The 22,841-nt window shown below is 47.6% G+C and overlaps 1 protein-coding gene across 15 annotated transcripts in view; it reads right to left on the reverse strand.

Moving 5' to 3' along the window:
• CACNA1E (calcium voltage-gated channel subunit alpha1 E) overlaps positions 1-22,841 on the reverse strand; it is a 498,756-nt gene that overhangs the window by 197,105 nt on the left and 278,810 nt on the right. The gene's annotated exons all lie outside the window — the stretch shown is intronic.

The raw sequence follows: 22,841 nt of genomic DNA on the forward strand, positions 1-22,841 counted from the left end.
TCGTCTGGGAGAGAGCCCCGCTGAGGCACAGAACCCAGCTAATTACCCATGGGGGTAGGGCGCCAAGCCCCCAATGTCATCCTGGTTGGAAGAATGTGCTGGTGAACTCCAGGGTCCGATTATGGAGACCAGCTGTATAATCCAGCGCGGAGTGGCCGCTGTCGGAACTGCCAGCACCTCCTCTGCCTCTCTATCCCCACAGTTCTTTTCAAAAACTGAAATGGTCTTAGGCGACACTGCTGGCCAGTTAACCCTTTCAGGGAAGGGGAGTTCCTTCCTTGGGATGTTTGGACTTAGGATCAGAGTTTGGCTGATTTCTCCTGAATCGGCCAAAGCCTGACAATTAAAGGCTTCGGGAGCTGCCGTTGTTCGGGTTTTCTCCCACAGAACAAAGCTGGCTGCAGTGGGAGAGAAGAAGCCAGCCGACCCTGCAGAGGTAAGAGGGATGGAAGAAAAGACGCACGAGAGAAGGGAGGACTCCACTGGAGCCCGCGCCCTGATCCTGTAGTTCCTGAAGCCTGACTACTTCCCGGCATTTCTGCAACGCGGTGGCTCTGTGAGACACCCCTTCCCTGAAAAGCGCCTCCTTGCTAAAACTTGTCCAAGTTTGGTTTCTGTCACTCACAATGACTCACTCACCTCTTCTGTCCAGATAATACTATCTGGATAAGAAACCAAAGGGAAAGTTGATATAACTGGCATGGCTAGACAAGAGCTAAGTAAGATACACGAAAAACAAGGAAACACTCGGAACCATGCCCCTTGCACGGAGCCAATATACCAACTGGAGGATACACAAGCGTGTTTCTCAATGTCACCTAAGCAAGTGGCTTAATTCCCAAGATACGGAAATATTGTTCCTTGCGCAGGTTTGGGAAGACTGAAAAATTCTACACATTCTTGATCCAGAGTCCTCTTCCCAAGACACGAAATGCTGATCGTGCAGGTTAACACTGGATGGAGGGTTGACTAAAGGGGCCCTTCAAAGTAAGAGGAAAAGAAAAATCTAAATAAAAAAACTCTACCTTCTCACAGTGTGTTGGGGTAGGGGGCTTTTTGGGTGGGGGGGATGTCTGGAAAATATCTGGCTGAAAGAATGAGTTTATAAAAATCTTCACAAATCAATGACTCTTCCAGACATATGACAGATCCATAAATTTTAGAAATAGTATCCTTGTCCATTGTTTCACTTTCCTAGTTCTGCCTACAATGCCTGAGAGATTGATTTGCATGACAGGTATATGCCATCTGTCTTCTAGATGGCAGTATTTAAAAAAAATGCCCTGATAATTTCCCATACTTGCATAGCAGACAAACTTAACAATCACAGTGCATGATGAAGAGGCAGCCATAAAGTTGCTCTAAAATATCAGCTGTCTGTAGAGCACCCGAATGAACCAGAGCTATTTGTCAGAGAAAACAAAATACTTTTCACTTTTTAGAGTCATTAAACCAAAATCCATCCTAGTACTTCTGAGTCATATCACATCCCATACCACCTATTTGGAACACAACAAAATGCAAGCCATTTAATAATTAAAAAGAACTGTGCCTATATACAGGAACTCTTTAATTGTTACCCAAGTCTCTTTGACAGAGATACGCAAGCACGTACAAAGTAAGTGGTTTTAATTCTACTTTCATCGTGAATAAACGAAATGCTGAGTTCTTGGAAGAATCGAGAGGTTACTCTCCCAGCAGAAAACCTGAGTGGCATGGCCATTTTCTCAGAAAGGAATTTAAAAGAGCACCTTTTTCTATTTATAAGGAACAATGGAGTGCATTTATTAATAATGGAGTCTAGACGAAGGGACTGCTGCCCTTGCAGAAGTGCTGGCACCCAGGGTCCAAGTTTAACCTGATGGCAATGATCTTTCTTTTCAGCTCTGAAGTTATTTTTACCTTGCCAGCTATGCAAATTAGCTCATGGCCACTGAGCATGAAAAAAAATAGGCTGAGACTAGGTTAATATTTCATGAAAATATGAAAATACTATAAACCACAGTTCCTGGCACTGAGTTTCACATACTCTGTAACTGACGCTATACTGATACAGCTGTGGCACATTTCTGTGCCAATCTAGCATCTATCTACAATTCATAAAAGAAACACAGAATGTTTAGTAATATGAAAAAAGTCCCACAGCATTATAGTCAAAGAAAATTCAAATTAAAACGACGTGATAGCCTTTTCTGCTTATTGAATTACTACCACTAAAAATACAATAAATTGGTGTAATCATTTTGAAAAGCTATCAGACAATGTATACATGAGGACATTGAAGATGTTCACTCTCTTTGGACCAGTAGTTTTAGGAAATTATTTTAAGTACGCACTCCAAAATAAGGGGAACGTTTTACATACAATGTTGTTCACTAAGTACTTTTTATGATAGTAAAAAGTTTTCAAATCACCCATATGAAAACAAACAATACAATGAAAAAATGGTCAAAAGAAGTGAACAGACCCTTCACCAAAGAGAGATGTGAATGGCAAACAAGCGCACAAAAAGATGCACCATTATTAATCACCGGGGAAATGCAAATCAAAGCCACAACAGTTATTACTACATGCCTATTAGAAGGCTAAAAAAAGCAATAAAAACCTGACGATACGGAACGCTGGTAAGACTGTGGAGCAACTAGAACTCTTATATATTACTGGTGAGAATACAAAATAGGACAGTTGTTTTGGCAGCTCCTTAGAGTTAATGCACTGACCATATAACCCAGCAATTAATAGTTATTTATCACAGCTATATTCATAACTGTCCAAACTGGAAGCAATCTAAATGTCCCTCAAATGGTGAACAAATGAATTGTGATACACCCGTAACACTGAATACTAGGCATCAATAAAAAGTAATGAACTGTTGCAACATGGATGAATCTTCGAAAGCATCATGCTAAGTGCAAAGTGCCAGAATCAAAAGGCTAAATACTATCTTATTCCATTTATATGATATGATAAATATACGACATATATATGATATGATAAAAAGCAAAACTATAAGGACAAGACGGATCAGTCGTTGCTAGGGGCTGGGGGTGGGGAGAGGGGATGGTTGAGAAAGAGGCCGGAGCGAACTTTCACAGTAAAAGAAATCATCTGTATCTTGATCTTGATTGTGGTTTTTACATTTTTACATTTGTCAAGATACTCTATATCTAAAAAAATGGATTTTACAATATGTAAATTATACCTCAGTAAACCTGACTTCAAAAAAAAAAAATCAAGATTCCTTAGTGTTATTTTAATCGTGATAAAATATACATAACATAAAATTTACTATTTTTTACCATTTCTAAGTGCACAGTTTTGTGGCATTAAGTACATTCCCATCGGTGTGCGATCAACATCACCATCCATGTCCAGAACTTCTTCATCTTCTCCAACTGAAATTCTGTACCCATTAAACAGTAACTCCCTATCCCCACCCAGCTGCTGGCAACCTCCCTTCTTTCTGTCTCTGTGAAAATGACAACTCTAGGTACCTCATATAAGTGGAATCGCAAAAGTTGTCCTTCTGTGACTGACTTATTTCACTCAGCATAATGTCTTCAAAGTCCATCCATGTTGAAGCATGTGTTAAGATGTCCTTCCTTTTTAAGGCTGGATAATATTCCATTGTGTGTATATAGCACATGTTGCTTATCCATTCGTCCATCAACGGACACTTAGATTGCTTCCACCTTTGGCTACTGTAAATAACGCTGTTATGATCGTGAGGCTACAAGTATCTGTTCAAGTCCCTGCTTTCAATTTTGGGGGGTAAAGACCCAGAAGTGAAATTGCTGAGGAATATGGTAATCCCAGGTTTAATTTTTTGAGGAACTGCCGTGCTGCTTTCCACAGAGAGTCCTTAGTGTTTTGACAGTAGGAGAAGCATTGGGCAAACTGCAATACACTCAGTGAAACGTGCGGCCCTTAAAATGCAATTTCTACAGAACTTTTAATAACACGGAAAAGGTCATCATATAGTCTTAAGGGGAAAGACAGTATGATTTTAAAGGGAAGACATTTGACATAAATATAAATCCAACAATGTGAAATGTGTAAAAGAATAAAAAAGGCTGGAAGAAAATACATCAAAAAAAAATGGGAACAGTGATTATCTTTAGGTGGCTTCTGCTCTCACCACTCTAAGAAACTGACTCCCATTACAGGGCATCAATGGCCTCCAGGTCCCCAAACGCAATCTGCACTTCTTGGTAAAGTTACAGTTCTTTATAATTCTATAGTGTTTGTGCCCTCCCTTTGAAATTCCTCCCTTTCCTCAGATTTTCCCTTTTTCCTCTGGTTACTCCTCTTCCTCCAGCCCGTTTGAAAGCAATGTTTCCTAAGGTTTCATACTTGCCCCCCACCCCCCAAACACCCCTATTGTTTCCAATCCACACGCTCTCCCTAAAGGGTCTCGGTGTAACCAAGCTTCCAACTATCCCTTGGATGCCAATGACTCCCCGGTCTTTTCCTCCAGGGGCGAGCTCTCTCCTCGTGTATCCAGCACCCCATTGGGCCGGACCACTCTGCAGTCCAACAGCCTCCTATGTGGTTCCCAGACTGCAAGTACGCTCTTCAGTTCATCCTCCATAAAGCAGAGTGAACTTTCTAAAGCGTAAATAAGATCACCTTGCTTCGAATGCTCTACATTTTCATCATACGTCCAGTAACACCCCAAACCTTTCCCATGAGGCCGGGCACGATCGGGGCCCCGTCCCCGCCTTGTCTCTTCTCCCTCCTCTACCTCCCCTGCCCTCTGTGGTCTGGCCACAGCATCTCCTCTCTGTTTCTTGAACATTCCAATTTGTTTCAAGAACTCTGGTGGTCCTTCGGTGTGGAACTCTCTGTCCCACATCGTCACATGGCTGCTTTCTTCCAGTCATTGAGGTCTCGACTCAAATGCCACTTCTCCTGTCTTTCTCTAGAGATTGTCTTATAGTAATTCCTGCAGCTTTGTCCCATTAATATTTCTTTCTGTCCCCACTGCCCATGTCCTTATCATTTTTCACATGAACACCCACTGGTTTTGCTCTGCCTCCCTGCCCGCTTCTCCTGCAATCCCCTATCCCCAGACCATTACTTTAGAAAGAGTGACCTTTCTGAAATCCAGTCTGTCACGTAGCTTCCCATTATTAAATCCCTAAAGCCTCCATGCTGATTTCAGAGCGCCGCCATGATCCAGTTCCCATCTGGTCTTCCGGCCTCTTCCCAGGCCTCCCCGCTGCCCCTCAGGCCCCCGTGTGGTTTCCTACAGGTCCTCACGCTGTGGCACTTTCGTGCGCACCTTTCCTCGTTTAGGTAATGACCCGTTCCCCCAAGACTCTGTTCCATGTGTACCTCCTCCGGGAAGCCTTCCAGAATCACCCTTTCTTCCAATCTCCTATCTTATAATTCAGTTTTCTTATCTGTTGTACCTACTCGACTGAGTTCTCTGAGGGCGAGGCCTGCATAGTCCCAGTGCAATGCAGAGTAAGGTATGTCTCAGTCCGTTTGGGCTGCTGTAACAAAAATACCGTAGACCGACTGGGTGGGGGCTAAAAAACACAGAAATTTGTTTCTCACAGTTCGAGAGACTGAGAAGTCTAAGGCCGAAGTGTTGGCAGATTCGGTGTCTGGTCTGGACCCCCTTCCTGGGTCCTAAATGCTGTTTCTCACTGTGTCCTCATGTGGCAGAAGGCGCGGGGGGGTGGGGGGGCTCTCTGGGCCTTTTTAAGGGCACTAACACCATTCACTAACCACTTCCCAAAGGCCCACCTCCAAATATCAGCACATTGGGGTTAGGTTTCAACACATTAATCTGGGGACACAAACATTCAGTCCATAGCAACGCATGTTGCAAGAAAGTGACTAGAATGATCTTGGAAAACATCAAGCCCAAACTCGGAGCCACCGCACAGTGTTTCCGGGCTAAGATCGGTCCAGCCGGTTTGGACCCCTGCGGGGATGGGCAGCTCACATTCTTCCGAGGCGGCCCAGCCCTGACCTTGGAGTTAGACAAAGTAACCCCCTCTCAACGCAGCTGCAAGACTGGCAGAGATGAGCATCGCACGCTCCTGGAGCTGTTCTCTTCTCTAAGCTCACGTCCCCATTTCTTCCCTCCTTTCCCTGTACCTTTTCTTTATGCCAGACTCTAGTTACCCCGAACGATTTCATCTGGAACCGCGCCTTTCTGCCTCTTCAAAGGCAGTGCCCATTTCAGCAACCAGGACTGAGTTTAAAAGCGGGACCAATGTGAACCTTGTCTGGGACCCTAACCTCTGGTTACAACAGGGTCAGATGGCATTATCCCTTTCAGCCTCCACCTCACTCTCTGAAGACACCCTTAGCCCTTTCCCTCCGAAATGCTGCTAAGCCAGCTCTGCCCCTTCCCGGGTATGGGGAGCCAGGGAGGGTGGTTCTCGAGCATGAGGAACAACATGAGCAGAGCCATGTTTGACAAGGTCATCCAGCAGTGGCTGAGAAAGGAGAGACACCTGGGCAGAGGTGCAAGGAGAAGATTCTGCCATAGTCCTGCCGTGGAGTAATGAGGTTCTGAACTCGGTGGCAGTAACTGGGATGAAAAGGGAGTTCATTATCGCCGTCTCCCCAGAATACTCAGCACGCCAACGGGACAAGCCTGCTCCTCCTTGGCAGAAGGACTATTAAAATGTCTGAAGCTGTCAAAAAGAATTGAGCCGGTCACTCTATGGCAAAGGGTGACCGCAGTGAGGTCAGAGGTGCTGGTGTAATTTTCCAGAGGGGAAAATGAAGGCTGTAAAGAAAGATCAGGAGGTGCTTCTGAGCACAGCAGAGGCCTCTGGGCGGCCCTCTCCACCGACTCCACCACATGTGCTATTAGCAACTCATAATTGGGGTCCCCTGCGTGGCGCTGTCGGAAGAGCCCTGCTTAAGGGTGACAGGCTGGGCCTCCCAGAAGCCAACAATCAGGGTCGCAGAAAAGACAGCGGCGGGAATGCTGACACCCTGACCGCCCCCAGCCCTGGCCAAGGCCCTTCTTCCAGATCTCCTGTTCTCACGGCGCGTGACGCTCCTCGCCTGCTGGCCTTGACGTCTCTGATGCATTTAAAAGAAATGAGAGGAGACAGTGACTCTGTGCGAACTGTGACAAAGGCTGTGAACTTGCGAGTTGTCTCCGGTTCTCCCTCCAAATTCTCGTTTCACGCCCCTTTGCAGCTAGCAGCGGCACACACATTCTGGCCCCCATTCTCATAATTAGGAATCTGAGCCCCTCAGAACGAGGAACCCCAATACGACCGCGGCGCCTCTCCGCCCCACCCCGCCCCACTTTTTCCCACTACCCTCAAAATGCGGCCTGAGCACATGCGCCCTCCAAGCCAAGGCACTATTATAGGGAGTGGACCTGCAGTTTGGGGTGACCCCTCTTCGGCGGAGAGGGTGCTGGTACCGTTAGGGGAAGCAGGACATTCGAAAGACCGGTGCCCGCAGAGGTTCCCAGGGGAGCTGCCCAGGGGAGGTGAGCCAGCTGCTCCGCCGCCTGTCCCCACTGCTCACGCGTGCTCCCCCTCCAGCGGTCAAGATCGCTGTGATCGTCATGGGAGCCTGAATTTTTGCTTCTTATTTATATGCTGACTTTAGAGGTGGCTACTATGGGGACATGAGGAGGACCTCTCAGGGATATCGTGGAATGAAAATGTACGAAAATTCACGGTTGTGGGATCAGCAGTATTATGGGGCGTTGATGCCACACTGCAAGATATCCAGTAAGAGAATGCTCTGGGCCACTCCAGTAGTCGGACACTACTGCAGTGTCCTTCACTGGTGATAGCAGCTGAAGAACCAAGCACACCGACATCACTCCAAAACCACTTGCTAGTCTAGGCCCGCGTTCCACTAACCTTGGGACCTTTCCATTGTTCCTGATGGTGTAAGATGTGAAGATTGGTAGGACTCTTCCGATGAAGTCTTTCTGGGCATCCTCTTCACAAAGCTTAAGGGCTGCAAGTTCAGACTGACAGGGGCCACAGTTCCCACGGAAAAGAATTCCCTCTCATTTGTTCCTTCGTTCCTGCACGTAGTTTCACATGTATCGGCTGCCAGGCAACGTGAGAAGTTATGACGTAATGACAAACAAGAGGGCCTTGGTCCTCCTGTCCTCCTACAGGTAACAATCCAGAAGCTACATTTTCCAAGAGTCAACACGGGCGATAGAATAGGGCAGCTTCTGGCTCTGCTGGTGTCATGACGCCACGGAAGTCCTTGCCCATTCTTTTGTGCCTCAGTTTGCCCGATGAGAAAAGAAGGCTGCTGGTGCCGGAGAAGTAAAAAGCTGGTTGCTCTGGATAGGCAACCCTCCCTCCCACAGTCACACCAGAAGAAACTGCAGGGGCACGAGGCACCCTGCTGACATTGGGGGAGGGAGGAAAGACAGAGAAGAAGCTGAAAATCAATGCGTACGGCCCGCTCCTTCCAGGATGGATGCGGCTTGCTTCTTGTAGGACTTCTGCCGACCTCTTCTAAAAAGATGCCCTCTCCTCCCATGGGTCTGCAATTCCACTTCTTCTACTTCAAGCACAAATCAGTGGGGAATAGGACAGTGGGTACCTCTTTCTAGGTCTGGTGACCAATAGTCAGCTATGTCTCCGTGTGTCTTATAAATACGTAAAGTAACTTAATAAGCGTAAGACGAATTCTGTGAAAAGTGAAACCCATATAGCAGAGTACGTAAAAGGGAATACTTAATCATTTTAACTAATAAAAATGGCTCGACTATGTCCGGAACTTCGAAGTCCGAGAAGCACTTTTACATAAACGTTCTCTCATATGGGCAACCTCGACATCCCTTGAAATAGTCTAGGTTTGGATTATTGTTCCCATTTCAAAGACAAGGAGACCATATCTTAAGAAGTTTGAGTGATTTGCTGGTAGTCCCACAGATGAAAAGCTGGAGCAGAACTGGACTTGACCCCAGTGTCTACCTCTCGAAATCAATGCTCATTTAGACTCAGCACTGAAGGAACATCCAAATCAGCAGCTTGTAAGAAACTGAGGATAAAATCAGAGACCTTAGAAACCTGAGCAAATATCTCAATTTCAAAAAAAGATGTTTCTAGAATGATAACTAGTGAGCTTATTGTCAACCCCCAAAAGAATTCGGCAATACACTAGTAAATAGCTTGTGAACAACGAGAAAGCAAGACAATCAAATAATGCATGGGAAGAGTTTAGCTCAGAACCTGCCACAAATGTGAGGACTGTTACTATCACTATTATCCATGTTTCTTATTATCACAAACTAGCATGGGATTGTTTGGAACAAATTCACCCAAACTAACCTCATTTCTTTATTAAATAGTTACTGGAAGAGCAGATCAGGAAACTGGTAAGGATTTGGTACTCATTGATTTCGGCAAGCCCTTGGACAAAATCACTTATACTCTCAGAATGGTGGAGAATTTCTTGATTTGAATAAAAGATGGAATTCAAATACTGACGGCTATTTATTTAGAGCCTGTGAATCCTTGGGCCACATACTTAACCTCTCTGTGGTTCCACTTCCTCATCAGAAAAATAACAACAACAACAACCGTCTCAAAAGACCGGCATTGATTAGAGAGAGAGAAGCAGCCAAAAAAGCTATTACTATAATTATGTTACTAATTTCAAACGATAGGATGATTTCTAGACATGTGCCATTGAGTTCTATCACCAATTCTGTCCATTTCAACACATTTATTAGCAGCTTAGATGACAATAGCCAAAAAAAAAAAAAAGTAGAAAACTAGAGGACAGTGACAGTTGTTCGTAAGTAAAAGGTCTGAGATTGACAACCGCAACCCTCGTATCTGCCGATGGCATGGTGAGGGGGATAATAAAATAAGCTCAGGCTGTTCACGGCCTTGTGGTGTCATCCAAAAGAACCCTCCTCCGTGGGTCGGACCGGTGGGAGCACCACGTTCAGTTCTGAGCATCATATTTCAGAGCCATCCTGAGAGACTTGGGGAATGCGGGTAGCACAGCGGGGTCTCCAAATGATGTCAGCTGAGAAAAGTACAAATGTTTTGCTTGGTAGCGCGTGGCCATCACTTGGCTGAAGACTAATACTCTTTCCTAGTATAACTTGAGTCAGTAGATCTAATTAAAAGGGGCCAGATTTTGCCAAGAAAGGCTGAAAGAGGAGGAGGGGAGAAGTGGGGGGAGTAGAAGGAAGGGAAAGGAAGGGAAGGGGTCCTAGGAGCTATCCAACAATAGCATGGTGTGTACTGCCCCATAGTGAGCTCTCCATCATAGGAAGAGTCCAAGGAGGAGCTTGGTGACCAGCTGTCAGGGACATTGCTGAAGAGATTGATGAACTAGATGATCTTAAAGGCCATTTTCAATTCTCAGAGGTTACAGTCCCACCCTCTGCCCCGCACAGAGTTCTCTTCCACACACTCTTTCCCCCATCAAGGTCACTGTGAAGCCCCCAATCCCACAGCACATGCCCAGATTCAGCCTGTGAGTTGCATATTCAACAAGGAGGATTCAGCCAGCTGAACCGGCGGGTCTGCCTAAAGATTTCAATACCGCAGTCAGTGGCCCTCTGGAATCCTAAACACATTGTCCACGGCATCAGGAGCCTGAGCTCCAAGCAGCCTGCAGCAGGGACCTCAGACACATAGGCCAAACTCTGCATCGCCACCTCTCCCACCCCCCGCATCACCATAGCAACCACTGGGACCGACTACCTCCCAAAGCATTTCATTTAGGCAGAGGGAGGCCCAGTCTTTCCTGCAATTTCCCAAAGTACTGAGCCCTAAGAGGGTGCAGGCAAGAGGACCAGAGAGGGAGAGTTTCTCCAGTCCTTCCCCAACAGGCCGCCCTGAGGCCACCTGGAGACACAGCCTGTCTCCATAACTTGACCTTGGAATCCTCTTACTCTAACCAAAAACAAAACGAAACGAAACAAAACAACCAGGAGCGAGAACAACTGGAGAACTTCATTATTTTTAGAAGCACGATCACTTAGCAACCTAAACGCCCCATACTCCCCCATCCCACTGAAAGCCCAGGGAAATAAATACAGTATTGAGGACTCCAGTGTTTGGCTCTGATACAGCATGAGGGTGTAATAATAATAATACTTTCTATTTATATAGAAATTAAGCTTGCCTTCTGAGGAGCTCAGACTGTCTGGCTAAAATTAAGGCTCTGATCCCGCACACCCGGCCCCTCTGCCCCTCAGTGCCCACTGCTCATGAGCAGTAGTTCCCTGTTCTTTGACAAAGCCGAGAACCAGAACAGACTTTACATATGGAAACTGAGATGTGAGCTAACACTCCCATTCCTAGGGCGGGGCCCCTGCACATTACTGCCTGCTACAAAGAACAGGTGCTTATTTCTGGCAAGGGAGCAGAAAAGGTCAGGTTCCTCTAGCAAATGTCGGCAGTGAGCTCCTTCTTCACATCTGACCCTGTGAATCATTCGCTTCTTTGGGAAACTCGTCCTTCATTTTCCTGCTAATGGTCTCCACTCATCTGCCTCCCCCTCTGCCCGCGGCCTCTCAGCCTCCCTCCCAGGCCGCCCAGATTCGCCATACGTGTTTGGTGCAGGGGGCCCCGGAGTCTCTACTCGGCCTCTTCTCTCTCTGCTGCTCTCCTGGGTCAATCTGACCCAGGTCCATGGTTTCAACTGCCCACCCAGCCAGAGAGGTCCACACCGCATGAAGACAGAGCCTCCTTGTCCCCTCACTCCAGAGTGCTCCACATGCAGTGCATCCTCTCTCGGGGAAGAAACCTCATCCACCACACCTGGGTTCCTTTCTGATTCTTCCTTCCCCTTCATCCCCCAAATTTAAAGCTTCTTAAATTGTATCCGTCCCCTCCTCTCCAGTCTCAATGACGCGGGCCAAGTTCATACCCGCATCTTTGTCTAGATAGTAAAACACGGAAAGGCTAGCCCCCCATCCAGTCCTCAGACCCCAGTTTTCCACCTTCCTCTCTAATCCTCACCCCATCCAGATACATGCAGCATGACATGAACCGAGCCTCTGAGAGTTGGAAGGTCTCTCTCTAAGGAGTCTATCACGCTCTAGCTTCAAACCCTTTAATGACCCTCTATCGTCTTTGTAATAAAACCAGAAGATGTTATCACGGGACCCAAGCTCCCAACGTTCCCGCCTGCCCGCTCCGCTACGTCTGGAACCACCCCCCGCCATGCTCCCTGCGCTCCAGCCCCTGTACACGACATGACATGCACGCCTTTCTCCAAATGCAGCATGTCTGCTCTGGCCTCTGTCCCTCTGCCTGTGTCCCCGCTCCGTGGCTTTCTTGCCCAGTGCAGCACATATAGCTGAGGAATCCCTTCTGAACAAGTTTCTACGCCAGCAACCGCTCCTCCGGGTGGCGGTGTCCCCGACGCTTCCGAGCAGGTGGAAGTCCTGTCTCCTCCCTTCCCCTGAGCCCCTGGACTTCGCTCTCGTATGGTCATGTCGCCCTGAGGGCAGTGCTGGGATTCTGGGTCTCATTGCCCAAGACAGTCTGGATCCTGCAGGAAGAAGCTGTGTCAAACTTATTACAGGGCTCGCCATTTGCTAAGTACTAAGAACCCCTGTCGACAAGGCTCTCCAGTTTCTAGAGCTCCACCCTCGCCTGCCACCTCCTCCGAGGGCATTCCAGATGGCCAGGGTCCCTTATACCGCAGGGCACCTTCAGTCAGCACCTCACTTACATAGCAAGTGAAGTCGAGAGAATACACATACTATTACTGCCTTTTCTCTGGACTCTGCATTTCCACTCATGCAAATTAAGATAACATGGGTTAAACCATAAAAACGCCAGTCTTTCTCATCTGCATTGCTGAAAAGCCATAGCATTGTCACCTGGTTCTTAGGTTATTCAATTATGAAATCCTAAGTCAGTACTTTGTAATTCTCTTTTCCATTTTATCATTTATTTAGAACGATGGATCCATTTAATTAGAGACGTTTGGGAATCCAAGCATTATTATCTACTCCCTTCCCCAACTGCTAGACACACATCCAGCCCCAGGGGGCTCCACTTAATCAACGGCTCCCTTTGCCGACACCCCTTGCTCCAACAAGTATGATGGGAACCCAAAGGGAATGTCCCTTCTTCCTTCCTTCCTCCCTTTTTGGACAGTTTACTCTCCAGAAGTTTCCAGAAAGTTCTAAAATGGAGGCAATACCATTCTGAGAGAGAGAAGTAATCGTGGAAGCAGTCTGGAGGTGAGCTGCCGTGGGCGCACCTCTCTTCTGCGGGCTGGTCTGTGGCATGATCACGGCCCCCGCTCCTCCTCACCTGGCCCTCTTCCGGAGAGGAGCCATATCCTAATGAGAAGCCAAACCCCGGTCCCTTTCTCTCCAGCTCTCCTTCTTCCCTCCTCCCTCAAGCCCCTGGGTGATCCCCTTCGAAGCACTGCCCGACCGTCCGGTGGTGTGACGTTTCCCTAACGGCCTGCTTGATGGAGTCCAGGTGTTCGGGGAGACCGATCTGGCTGGCCAGGGCGGCGGCCCGGCGGCCCGAGCTCCCTCTCCTGGTTCTCGCCCCATCCTTCACCGCCCCGCCACTGGCTTCGGGCTGCCGCCCCAGCTTTGCGCCTCCGCTCTGCATTCATTAGATGAGGTTAGACCCTCCAGCTCCCAGAGTTGGAACCCTCTTTCTGCCTGCCTCCCCCAGACACGCCTTTCCTTCCCAGACCACCTCAATATGGGTACCTGGAGAAAGCTGCCTGTGCCCCGGTTACCTGGGAACGTGCCTTATTCTCTGTGCCACAGAGTAAACAATAAAAATGTCATCTCTTCATTATCTGGGCTGATGGAGGGAGAGAGAGCCTCAGCCATCTAACCATGATGAATAAAACCAAAGTAATTTATTGTACATCTGACTTTGAGAGGCAGTTAGAGACACATTCAGAGACATACGACTATCTCTGCCCATCTGGAAACCATCCCAGACCCTCCCAGCCTGGCCTTTGTCCCAGCCTGGGGTTTGGCCGCAGTGTGGAAAGAAGCCCTGGGCTGTGCAGATAAACCACGCGTGGATAAGACAGTGTGAACTGTGTCATTATTCATAACATTCAATTCGACAACCATGTATGGAGTGCAACCACGTGCAAGAAACTGTGTAGCCAAAGAAACCTATGGGCCACACAGAGAAAGACTTCTGACTGTCCCCAGAAGCTCGAAATCCAGGAGGAAGCAGGCTCTATTCACAATGACCCACATGATCGGAGCAGCAATCAAGGCTTGAATAGAGAGCTATAAGAACAGAGGGGAGGGCATACCTAATTATAACTGGGGGAGGCTCTGGGAAGCCTCCAATCGAGAAATGAGGTAAAGCCAACACCGGTGTGAGGGAGCAGGTCCCTGTCACAACTAAGAGCTCAAATGTGAGCCTTGCCTGGAATTGTCCTTGACACTCAGTGAATCAACAAATAGAGAGTCCTACTCCATGCCTGGACTGTGCGAGATGCTATGGGCTATCAAAAATATTTAAGACAGTTTTGACTTCCATGCGAAAAGGAATTAGTGAACAAGGCAGTGTCATATTCTGATGTCATAAAGGGCTCGATGTGTGGAAGTGACAATAAGAAGGAGATCAGACTGTGATATAGGGCTAACTGCAAGGCAAAGGCAGTGACTAGGAAATCCACGAACAGTGTTATTTACTTCCACTGCATTCCCAGTGCTGTTGATGACATGAGCCCAGCTAGATGTGGGCAAGACCACCTCCTCTACACCTTTTGGTACCTGTGACGGAAAGAGGGCTGAATGAAGAATGAGAGGCCAGGTCTCAAAATCTCTTGGTGGGTATCACAGGCAGGTTATTCCCCATCTCAGGGCCTCTGGAGGGAAGCTGGGCTCAAGGATCGCCGAGGCCCCTTTTCAATTCGAACGAAGCGTGGTTCTGAATACAGAAGCACCGCTGACGTCATAGAGGAAGGCTCTGAGAGAGGAGAGACTGAGGGTGCACAGGGGATGAATGAGGAGGGGAATGGAAGGGACTGGAGACCAGGACAGATTACGAGCAGGGGTGTGACAGAGTCGTGAGGTACATTTAAGGGAACAGATCTGAGCGGGTAGCTAGTGTCAGGGACAGGCGTGGGGACAGCATCACCAACTGAGGAAAGCCATGAAGAAGAGGTCAGACCGGAGGCAACAGGAAACAGGCACACTCTAGCGTTGTGTCCGGCTATGGGAGGGGCTTTCGGGAGATTCTCATGACAGTCCAACGACGGAAACCAGGGAGGAAATGAAGACAAGAGGCCAAGCAATAAGCCGCTAAATCACCCAAGCTATTGAGATGATGAGGATGTGGGCTGGTGTCCAGGAAGACGACACTGAAGAGAAGAAGAGCTGCTTATTTTAAAAGGACAGACAAGACGTGGGCAACTCAGGTATAAGGAATGCAGAAAAGTGATGAGTCCGGAACCTACCACACCACTCCTGGCCTCAGGTTGATACCCGACCCCAAATCCCCAGAGATGAAACAGCCCAGCACCCATGCCCACAGCCTCTCGCGCCCTGACAGAGGGCAGCTAGCGTGAAGAGGCAGGGCAGGAGTGATGCGTGTGCCCCGACCCCGAGGACTCTTTGCAGAAGGGGACGCATGGAACTTTGTGTCTCCCACAGCAGCTGGCACGGTGCTTGGCCCTGAGTGGATGGAGGGAGCTGTCCTCCACCAGTCAAGAACCCCCCTTCTACCCTGAACCCCAAATAATCCCTCATGGAACCTTAGAAACCTCGAGAGTCATCACACACAGAAGAGAGGACGTCTGTGAGGGGAAAGGGGACTATCCGAGATAGAAAACAGCCCTGGCGGGGGCGCGTGACACGAAACCAAAGGCAGCAGGAAACCGGGAGGGCAGGAGGACAGCTGGCAGAAGGACTGTAAGTCTGCGGGCCTCCAAGGGCCCTGACTTACACTCACCACCACCCCGAGGAGGATGGAGGAAATCGCCTATGTTCAGACAGAAGGTCAGAGATCTGGGAAAGCAGCAGTGGCAAGAGACCAGTCTCTTAATTCTCAGGTCAGGGCACTCCCGGCTCGGGATGGCACTCACTGGCAGGCTTCCCAGTTGGCCCGAGACTGCCGTAACACTGGATGACCTGGCACACATCCTCTTTCGCACCAAGCTTTGAGTCTGCGGGACGTGTACTCCCCATTGGCTGACCTGTCACGGGCCAGCCTGCTGCCTGCCCAGCACTTGCTCTGCTCACTCAGAGCCCCAGCCCCGCTCCATGGAGGTGGCTGTCCCAGCTCTCCTCACAAGACAGTTGTCATAGTTCAGAGCCCTTGATTCATCCCCACCCCCAGCAGGTGGCCACCCTGGAATAGTATTCGGTGACCCCATCTGCACATCAGTACATGGCGACCAAAGAAAAAATGCGCAAAGAAAACAGCAAAGAAAGGGATGGGGCTGGGCTGGGGGCTTCTGGGGGAGCCTTTGATCCTCCCTCCTGGAGACAGAGGGGGAAAGGCAATACGGAACCCTCCCTAACACCCTGACCAGACGTCCCCCAGAGACCAAGCAGGCAGGCCGGGGTTTGCTTGTCCCTCCACTCTTTCCTGTTTGCAGGAGAAATTCTATCCTGAGGCTTCTAGAGGGCCTGCGACCTGCCCTGATGGAGCCTGCACAGAGCCGGGGGAGTCAGCCACAAGGGTACCCTCGCTGCCAGAGGCCCACGCTAGGCAGGGACGAGTGGGCCCGGGCCCACTCGTGGGTTTCCAAGCTGAGCCCACTATGAGTCCCAGAGAGAACCCTAAAACCTAAACTCCCAAAGAACATAAAATACTCTGATATATGTCTCATCATGAGGCGTTTCAGATATTCGGAAAATAAGACGCAACATACAGAGTCCCATATTTAGCAGGGGTGACCGTTTTCTGATATTTGCTTCAAATCATTTTTTTAAAAAAAGATCTGAACGCATGAGATACCACTAAGGCTCCACCCCAACTGGGTTTTGGCCCTGCCCTCCTGGAGTAGGCCCCGCCCTCCTGGAGCAGGCCCCGCCCTGGAGTGGCTGTATTAGTTAGTCACTGCAGACTTAGGCATTCGCCCAATATAATTAGGTGTTTCTCTAGCCCAAAAGTTTTCAAAGGGGTCCATAAACCACCCGTGTCGGAATTATCTGGGTGCTTGCTTAGCATGCAGATTTCTGACCCTCTCAGGGGAAGGCCCAAACTCTGCTTTTTCCAAAAAAGAACCCCAGAGAATTATAATGCACACTAAAGCCATGGTTCTGCCTTAGGACTTCAAGCCTTTTTAAAATGCAAAACAAGCAACAACAATGACCAAAACAAACCAATTAACCCTGGGAAGGGCAATGTTTTAAATTGCTATCCATCACTTACCACCCTGTGTGAATCAGGCAGTGAGATTCAGAAACGGGCTTTGTAGTCTCTCCAACGACTAAAACGTCTGGGGTCCGCTGCTGCTTCCCCATCACTTCCATAGCTCACTCAGAGCCACAATAAAACAACAACGAACATTTATTATCTCCATGGAGGGGAGCGGGGGAGAGAAGAGAGTTAGGGGCCATCCCTATCTAAACGTCCTGTTTGCACCAGAGCCACTGTTTGCAGGATGTCTCTGGCCCCTGACAGATTAGAACAGAGTTACAATGTAGGCTGTAATTGGAGATTTGTATTTTGTTGCTACCCTCACTTTGAAGCTATATGCATCCTTCCCTATGGAAGCTTTATTGGGTTTGTTTACAAGCACAAAATTCTCCCATCGAAAGAGTACAGTTCAGTGGTTTTTAGTACATTCACGGGGTTGTCCAGCCATTGCTACTATGCATTCCAGCACATTCTCATCACTCCAGGAAAGAAATCCCACACCAGTCGCTCTCCACCCACCGTCCCCACCCCCAACCTTAGTAAACACTATTCTACTTCCAGTTTCTATGGATTCGCCTTTCGTGAACTTTTCATATAAGTGGAATCATATAATATGTGGCCTTTTGTGAAGGACTTCTTTCACTTATCCTGTTGTTTTTAGGGTCCACTCACGTGGTAGCATAAATCAGTACTTCATTCCTGTTTGCTGTCAGATAGCATTCCACTGTAAAATACAGTTTCTTTACCCATTCGTCAGTTAATGGACACTTGGGTGGGTACCATTGTTTTGCTATTATGAATCATGTTACGGGCACTCATGGATATATCTAGACGTGAAATAGCTGGGTCATATGGTCACTCTATGTTTAACATTTTGAGGAAATGACAAACTGTTCTCTCGAGTGACCGCACCATTTTACATTCCCACCAACAATGTAGAAGGGTGCCAATTTCTCCATATTCCTGCCCAATACCTGTTATTGTCTGTCTCTTTTATGATAACCATCCTAGCGGGCGTGAGGAGGTATCTCATCATGGTTTTGATTTGCATTTCCTTAATGGCCAGTGATGTTGAGCCTGACGCTTCCTGAGCTTACTGGCCATCTATACATTCGTTGTTTAAAGCTTTTACCAAAGAGACTGGAATCCCATTAAACAGTACCTCTCTAAGTGTGGTCCACTCCCCTCACCCACAGGCCCACACCAGCAGCATCGCCATCACCCGGATCTTATCAGAAATGCAAATTCCCAGGCCCTACCCTGGATCACCCGAATCGGAAATTCTGGGGGTGGCGCCCAGCAATCCGTGTTTAGCAAGTTCTCCAAGTGATTCTGATGTAGGCTTAAGTCTGAGAATCAGTGCTAAAGACACACGTTTCTTACAGGAAGTTCCACAGAATTTGACCAAGGGATATTAAGAAATTTCTTGGTAATGTAAAGTTTGGGAAACACTGAGCTAACTAAAACATCCTTTACTCAGGACATCTCAGATCCTGCAGTGTGTTTATGAGCATTGTGCAGCGTTCCCTAAAATTCTATAAGCATCCAACCCCACTTATAAGGGGCATCTTGCAGGACTAGTATTCCATAGAAGTTACTTTGGGAAGCATTACTTTAAAAGTATGCTGTTCAAGAAATTCAAAGGGTATGCCACTATTTTCTTTAGCAAATCAAGTCTGTTGATTAACAATATTCATTAAACTAGTTCTTTACAAAGTCTTTTGCTGCAAAGCAAAACTTACTAATTTAAAAGAACAGTAAGCATTGATCGTCTTACGCAGCGGCTTAGCTGTTTCTTGCTAAGGGTCTCTCATGATCTTGCCGTGCAGTTCTCAGCAGGGGCTGTGATTATCTGAGGGCGTGGCTAGTCTGGATTTCTGAGCTGGCTCGCTCCCATGGCTGTGGCAGGAGTGTCCAGTTCCTCGGCACGTGACTTGCCACAGGGCTCGTTGAGCATCTTCATGACATGGCAGCTGGCTTCCCCCAGAGCAAGCATGCAAGACAACGAGGCAGAAGTGACCAAGTCTTTTACGACCAAGGCTCAAAAGCCACCAACTCGCTTCAGTCATGTTCTCTTGGTCACACAGACCAGCCTGGACACAGGTGGGAGAGGACCGCACAGGACATGAGGACAGAGAGGGCAGGATCACTGCTAATAAGTGACTGGGCCGTAATTGGACCCCGGCAGTCTGGCTCCTAAGTCCTGCAGTCTCTCTGTTGTTCTGACTACACTTGTTCTCACACATTCCCTCAAGAACGGGTAACTCAGAAAGACCAGCCTTTGCAGGTCAGAGCTCCACATGCACCCCTCAGCCTGGTGTTAGCGTGTCCACACGTTTTTGCAGCTGCCGCTAAGCACTGCAGCTCGCCCGGAAACCGAGCTGGGCTGGAACCGTTCGTTATCTAATTAGGCTGCTCTTAACTAATCTGGAAGATGAGCATCAATTTATTTCTGTTTGTGCTCTCAACAGTCTTGCCACTACTACACGATCAATCATGTCCCTCTGTTTCTTTCCCTATGTAGCTGAGAGACTCATAACTCCTTGCACCTCTGGTTCCTAAAACCCTATTCCTTAGAAATCTCCTCCGTCTTTTTTTAGGTATATCTTTAACTGCCATGATTATGCACTAGAATGTTGAGTATAAAGTCTCAGCTCCTTTCAAAATGGAAACTTTGACATTTTTGCCTGAAATCATGTTAAATCTTAGGACCCTGAGGACCTGAAACGCATTCTTGAAATATCTGCCTGCTTTCCAAAATTCTTCCCCTTTCCTATCTGCCATTCATTCATCAGCTTGTTCAATATTCATCAAACATTGCTAGATGTCTAAGTGCTAGGCACACAGGGCATAAAAACTACCGTACATTAAGTCATATAATACATACTATTTGCCTTAGGGTATGGAGACTATGGTCGTGAACAGAGTGGAGATTGGATGAGGATACAGGAAATTCCTGGTGATGGGAAGGCACCCAAAGAGAGGCCTCGGTATTTGCTGTGCTCATGGGCGTAATTACGATTGAAGTCTGCAGGAAACGCGGTTATGTTAATGTGGGCTCTGTGAAGATCCTCCACCTCCCTCGCCGTACACAAGCTCTGACCGCACACTGTATCACCATCTCACAGCAGGACGTCACACCAGACAGTACGTGTGCACTGAGCAGCCGCTGAAGGTGGTGATGATGAGGACGGAGACCAAACAGGGACTGAATGGAAACCATTCTTATTTATTGTAAGATTGGGGACCCGAAATCAGGTACCCTGGTTTGTAATTTCACCTTTGTCCTATTTTAACTTAAGGCCTCGGATCAAATGACACAGCTTCACTGTACCCCACTTCTTACACACGGCAACTGAGAGCAGAGTCTAGACTCTCGGCCTGTCTCCTATGGAGAAAAGGAGTTTTAACGGGAGTTGTATCCATTAAGTAACGTAATGGTTTTCTATCTAATATTCAGAGGTTAATCCTTCAGAGGAAGGATTTCTATTAACTAAGAAGAAGGCTTATCTTTTTTTTCAGTTTGCTTTTACTCAGCTCAAGGAAGGTGTTAGTGGGACTCGGATGTTGTCAGAGGCATAGGCTTGAGCAGCTCGCTGCGGCATTAGAAATGTTCAAAGGACCATGAGCGACAGCGGAGGAGGAGGCTGGGCAGGACGGATTCGCCCTCCCATGAAGGCGATCCTCGGACAGAGAGCCCATCGACCTGGCATTTCTTCATCTGACCTTAAGAACATCCTTGAAACACGCTGCCCGCCTCCTTAAATTCTTCCCTTTTTCAGACCTGCCATTCGTTAACTCACTCATTAGCTTGCTCGGTCATTCATCTGCTTCGCAACGTTATTTGCTGAACGACTACTAAGCGCCAGGCACACACGAGGTGTCAAAAGTAGAATAAGATAGAATCCCCACCCTCAGGCCCTCAGCCAGCAACCCATCCCGTAAAAGAGACACTAACGTCAACCCCGGCAGTGAAGTGTAGAATGAGCTGAGGAAATGAGGAATCAGCCAAAGGGACGGCAAAGGTGCTGTGACAGCAGGCAAAGGAGCATATTCAAAAAGAAGGAGGTGTACGATAGCGTGAAATTCAAGCAACTGCAAGTAGTCCAGTACAGACCAGTATAGATCAGTGCAGACGGGCAGGCTGCATGTGATCAAGTCAGGAGGGAACCTGAGAGGCTCTTGCACTCCGCTGCAGACAGCAGCGAGCCACTGAAGGACTTTAAGCAAACAGAGAGCTGCGTCATCGCATTGCATTTTGAACATTCTGGTTATCATCTTCTGCAAGATCTATTTTCAAAATTCAACAGAAGTCTTTTCAGATTAAGATGGTATCAGTGAACAGATTTCACTTTGTAGATTCGCAGGATTTGGCAATTTGGTTTGCTTTATATTGAGTGATATCCTTCCTTTTCCATGTCTGAAGGTCCTTTTCCACATTCTCCATGGCAACCCCTTAGCCAGCTTCAGCACCCAACTAAAACAAACATCTCTCCTGTGATCTCTCCCCGCTGACATAGTTACCTTCTCCTTCCTCCATGCTCCAAGGATACATTCTATAGAGCATTACTGCAGTGACACAGTCCAATTATCTCAAGTCTCTCTCTTCCATTAGACTATGGGTTCTGTGAAGGCAGAGACTTGAATTCTAATACACACATATGTACCTGCTCACTGATCTAGCAATACTTTATCGCAGGGGTTCCCAATCCCCGGGCTGCGGACTGGTACTGGTCTGTGGCCTGTTAGGAACCAGCCTGCACAGCAGGAGGTGAGCAGCGGGCGAATAAGTGAAGCTTCATCCGTATTTACAGCTGCTCCCCAGCACTAGCATCACCGCCTCAGCTCCACCTCAGATCATCAGGCATTAGATTCTCATAGGAGCACTGGACCCCAATGCCAAAAGGTTAGGGACGGCTGCTATCAGATACCTGCTCTGTACCAGACATCATGGACGCTGGTCTTCAACAGAGTGCCACTAAATGAAAATTTTTCTCATGAAGATATATGTGTAATATACATGTACATGAAAATTAGAGTGTAAGTTCCCTGAGAGCAAAAGTTAGTATCTTTTTCAGTACTCTGAACATGAGAAATTACAAACAACTGATTTTAAAAAACTGATTACCGAACTTATTTGCAATCGTATCTAACGAAGCAGAAAAAGTTAAAATGATTTCAGGCACCAAGAACTCGACACCTAAAAATTTAAAACGCTGAGCTTGTAGGGTGGGAACCAAGTGGGTAATGTCAGAAACCCACAGTTGTATTTATTACATAAGAAAAGACTAGGACAGAGTTTCCTGTCCATCGATTTCTACAGACCAACAGAAATGTGACTTTTTGGTGTCTTTTCATCCATTCATCATATTTTGATTAGTGCCTGTTACCAGCCAACTCTGTTGTTGGCTCTGAGAAAAAAGTAACTGCCATTTTCGTGCTTTTAATATGCTTCAAGCGCCATGTTAACTGCTTTATTTGTATTAATTCAAGAATCCTCAAACTAACCCTGTGAAGTAGGTAACCATTTATTTGGGT

The sequence above is a fragment of the Pteropus medius genome, unplaced genomic scaffold (assembly GCF_902729225.1).
Source record: "Pteropus medius unplaced genomic scaffold, Ma_sr-lr_union100, whole genome shotgun sequence".
Lineage (NCBI taxonomy): Eukaryota > Metazoa > Chordata > Mammalia > Chiroptera > Pteropodidae > Pteropus > Pteropus medius.